Source organism: Corylus avellana, chromosome ca8 (assembly GCF_901000735.1).
Source record: "Corylus avellana chromosome ca8, CavTom2PMs-1.0".
Taxonomy (NCBI): Eukaryota; Viridiplantae; Streptophyta; class Magnoliopsida; order Fagales; family Betulaceae; genus Corylus; species Corylus avellana.
In genome coordinates this window covers 5,375,312-5,380,401 of record NC_081548.1, presented here as the reverse complement: position 1 = coordinate 5,380,401, position 5,090 = coordinate 5,375,312, and positions in this window count along the sequence as shown.

The following is a 5,090-nucleotide window of genomic DNA, read 5'->3' as shown; positions in this document are numbered from 1 at the left end:
AACTCAATGTGGATCCAAGCATGAAGCCAGTGAGGCAGAAGCTAGGAAGTTTGCCCCCGAGCAGAATATGGCTATCGCCGAGGAAGTAGAGAAGTTGCTCAAGGCTCGGTTTATAGAAGAGGTATATTATCCCGACTGGTTGGCCAATGTGGTGCTGGTCAAAAAATCCAACTGGAAATGGAGAATGTGCGTGGACTTTACAGACCTCAACAAAGCATGCCCAAAAGACAGCTTTCCTCTGCAACGCATTGATGCATTGGTAGACTCGACAGCTGGATATGGCCTGTTAAGCTTTATGGATGCTTTTTCTGGTTATAACTGACCGAGGTCTGTATTGCTACAAGGTTATGCCTTTTGGTCTAAAGAACGCGGGAGCAACGTATCAGAGTCTGGTTAATCAGATGTTTCGAGACCAGATCGGGCGTAATATGGAGGTATATGTTGATGACATGCTCGTTAAAAGCATGCTACCTAAAGGTCATGTAGAAGACCTGCACGAAACGTTTAGAACATTGAAGGAATATGGGATGAAGCTGAATCCTGCAAAGTGTGCATTTGGAGTGGCCTCGGGTAAGTTTCTCAGTTACACGGTGTCAAACTGAGGAATAGAAGCTAATCCCGAGAAGATCCAAGCAGTCTTGGATATGCAATCACCTAAGAATACGAAGCAACTTCAGCAATTGACGAGTAGGATTGCAGCGTTGAACCGGTTCATTTTTCGGTCGACTGACAAGTGTCTACCATTTTTTAAAATCCTCAGGAAAGCATTTGAGTGGTCCGAAGAGTGTGAAGAGGCTTTTAAGCAATTGAAGAAGTACCTGACAAGCTCACCACTGCTAAGCAGAACTGTTCCTGGAGAAGCATTGTATCTATACTTAGCTGTCTCCCCAATAGCTATTAGTGCTGCCCTCGTCTGAGAAGAAGACAGCGTTCAGAAACCAGTTTATTTTGTCAGCAGAGCATTGAGGGGGGCTGAAGAGCGGTACTCTCAGACGGAGAAGTTAGCATTTGCACTGACTATTGCTTCCAGGAAGCTACGCCCGTATTTCCAAGCACATACTATAAGAGTCTAGACTAAGTATCCATTGAAGAAAGTACTCAGAAAGTTAGATCTGTCTGGCAGATTAGCTAACTAGGCAATCGAACTCGGAGAATTTGATATTGAGTTCCTCCCAAGAAACGCTATCAAAGGACAGGTATTGGCCTATTTCTTAGCAGAATTCACCAACCTACCTGTCACACTAGAATGTCTGAAAGACGAAACATGGGTAGTCTACGTAGATGGAACTTCAACAAGGAAGAATGGTGGAGCCGGTGTTGTATTAATCACTCCGGATGGAGAAGAGTTATGCAGCTCCCTAAGGCTGGAGTTCAAGACCATCAATAATGAAGCTGAGTATGAGGCAGTTTTGTTAGGACTCGGTTTGGCCCGAGAGATGGGGGCTGAGTTCGTCGAATTACGTAGTGATTTGCAAGTGATCGTCGGACACATCCGAGGAGAGTTTGAAGCCAGAGGAGGTAAAATGAAGCAATATTTATCAAAAGTACAAGATTTACGAAATGCATTCAAAAAATTATGTGTTATGAAGATCCCAAGAGAAAAGAATGAAAGAGCTGACCGGCTAGCCCGGATGGCATCGACAGCAGTTAACGACGCCGAAGAGCCTGAAAGTCCAATCCAGACTTTGACAAGACCTGCAGTAGCCGAGACAGTCTCGGTCTCGGTTACCGACACTATACCGGAATGGCAGAGGAGCATAAGGAAATACTTAGAACAGGGAATTCTCTCATCGGATAAGAAGTCAGCAATGCAAATCAGAACTAGAGCTGCTAGATTTACCATCATCAATGGAATTCTGTACAAACGAGGCTTCATGCTACCACTCCTCAAGTGTATCTCCAAAGAAGAAGGTGATTATGTCCTTCACGAGATCCATGAAGGTATTTGTGGTAGTCACTCAGAAGCAAGAGTATTGGCGCATAAAGCAATCAGAGCCAGTTTCTATTGGCCGAATATGAGGCGTGACTCGGTACAGAAAGTCAAGAATTGTGACAAATGCTACCGCTTCGCCAACATTGCAAAACAACCCCCAGAAGATGTAAGTTCAATCTCTTCACCATGGCCTTTCTCATAATGGGGGGTAGACATAGTAGGGCCACTACCTTGTGGAATGGGGGGTGTGCAGTTCGCGGTAGTAGCAATGGATTATTTCACCAAATAGGCAGAAGTTGAAGCCCTAGTGAACATTACAGCCAAAAGCATAGAACGGTTCTTGTGGAAGAACGTTGTATGCCGCTATGGTATTCCACATGCATTTGTTACTGATAATGGGAAACAATTTGACTGTGAGTCATTTCGGGAATGGTGTGCAAAGCTTTATATAAAAAACTACTACTCTTCTCCAGCTCATCCCTAGGCTAATGGGCAAGTAGAAGCTACCAACAAGACAATTTTCAAAGTTCTGAAGAAGAAACTTGGAGATAGAAAGGGTGATTGGGCAGATGATCTTCCAGAAGTCCTGTAGGCATACCAAACAACAAAAAGAACACCCACCTAGGAGACCCCGTACACCTTGGCTTTCGGGACCAAGGCAGTCATACCAGCCGAGGTGGGCTCGGGTAGCTACTGAGTCAAGACTTTTCATCCCGAGACTAATGATGAAGGTCTCAAACTACATTTAGACTTGCTACAAGAGAAACGGGACCAAGCCCAAGTAACCATGTCGGCGTACCAGGAGAAAGTGGCTCGATATTTTAATAAAGGGGTCAAGTACAGAAGCTTCAAGATCGGGGACCTGGTGTTGCGCAAGACCACCATTGCCACCAAAGATCCGGCCGAGGGAAAGTTAGCCCCAAACTCGGAAGGACCCTACAGAGTGATTGAGTGGAAAAGGGCAGGAGGTTATTGCCTTGAGAGCATGGAAGAAAAAGCACTCCCCAGGCCGTGGAATGCCGAGCACCTCAAAAAGTACTTTATCTAGCTTATTTTAGTCAAGTGATTCTTGTTTGATTCTCATTCGATTCTTATTTTCCTTGTAATTTTCATTACATTTTATTTCATTAAATAAAAGAATCTCTTGAAGTTTCGATCATGTTTCAAGCATTTCGAAAGCAAAGTAAATCGATTTACCCTCAGGGTAGATAGCCGAAAGGCCATCAGGAAAATTTGGATCTTTCACGAAACCAAACCTGGTGAGACATAGTTCTTCAAACAACCTGTAAAAGACGTAAAACCTTCAAACAAGGTGTGTCCGAAGAAGGTTAAAACTAACAACCTGTAAAGGACATAAAACCTTCAAATAAGGAGTGTCCGAAGAAGGTTAAAACTAACAACCTGTAAAGGACATAAAAGCTTCAAACAAGGTGTGTCCGAAGAAGGTTAAAACTAACAACCTATAAAGGACGTAAAACCTTCAAACAAGTTGTGTCCAAAGAGGGTTAAACTAGTGACTTATAAAGAACGTAAAACCTTCGAAAAAGGTGTGTTCGAAGAAAGTCAAATGAGTAATCTGTCAAGAACATAAAACCTTCAAAATAAAAAAAAGTGTGTTCGAAAAATATTACTAATTACTCCGAGATATATATATATATATATCTCAAGTTTGTGATTTACAAAAGAATCAAATGTACTAACTACTTTATTACAAGCCAAAAGAAAAAGTTTAGCCTTCTTTGGGGTCTGCAGATGGAGCCTTGGAAGCAGATGGAGTCTCGACACCATGTCCAGAAGTGGTCCCTTTATTACCCGAAAACTCCTTGGAACCCGAAAACGGCTGATGAGCAAACCTGTCGATCCCCTCTGCATTGGGCATCAGATCCGACCCGAGATTGATAAGCTGTTTTAAAGCCTAGTCAGAAACGGGAATGGTCTCAGGCTTCACCGTGTCAAGGTCAATAGTGCGAGCAGGATCCTTGGCCCAAGACTGAAAGGTCTCGAAACCAAGAATAATCCCGTCGGCCCATGCACTATCCCGAGTCCAGGAAGCATACGACAGTTGCTGCAAATAGCTGAAGGATCGCGCCTCGGCTTCTTCTAGTCGTAGCTTCTTTTCTTCAAGCTTTCCCCAGAAAAATTTAAGTTGCTCCTCGGCAATTGCCTGGCCTTCAATGGCCTCTTTAAGTTTGGTATTCTGGCCGGCAGCCTCAACCTAAGAAGCCTTCAACTGCTCCAGAACCTTTGCATGCTTCTCTTCAAGTTGGTGCAGGTCCTCCTTTACGATGGAGTGATCTTCTTAGAGCTTTGAGTGATCAGCACACAGGGTCTGCAACTCAGAAGATAGATCCGAGGCCCGAGACTCGACTTGAGCAAACTCAGCTTGAGTCACCTACTGCTGCTGGCCGAGAAGGAGCAGTTCTTTGTCCTGTTGAGCCAACATATCCTTCAGTTTAGCATTCTCAGCCTCGAAAGTTGCATGCCAGCTTCAGAGGCTCTCGGATTCTGAGGCGGACTCTTGGAAAAACTTCCTGAAGTAACAGTATAAGACTACTGACTTCATAGCTCCCTGCAACAAACAAAGTTAATCAAACAGAGCACAAAGGCAAAAAGGAAGCCCTATGAAGAATGATACTTACACACAACTGGTTGAATAACATCGACTCTGCCATACCCCTGGCAGAGATGTCTCGTTCGCCCGTCAAGCTATCTTGGGGAACCAGCTCTACCAAAGCTTGGAACGGGTTCCCCAGTAATTGTCCACCGAACTGAGGCAGAGGCTTCTCCATGGTCCATTCAACATTCTGAGGCTTCACCAAGGTGTAGTGAGAGGAAGCCTCGGCCTTAGGAGTCAGGGTCGGGGCCCGAGACACGTTCTTAGGCACCGGAGTCAGAACTCGAGGCTGCTCCTCGGCTATCGGGGACAAGACCCGAGGCCTTACTTCTCCCACTTCGGCGCTCGGTCCATTCTCTTCCGGCTCCATCCCTACTGAGCTATATGAAAATGATCTATCAAGAGATACTGAATGTTGGCGCCCGAATGGACTGGTGATATCGACCCCACAGGGATAGCGGTAGTAGGAGCAGTACCGAGAGGTTCTAGGGGAGTCGCCGCCAAGGGCGTTGCAGCAATGGGATGGTTTGCAAGGATGTTCTC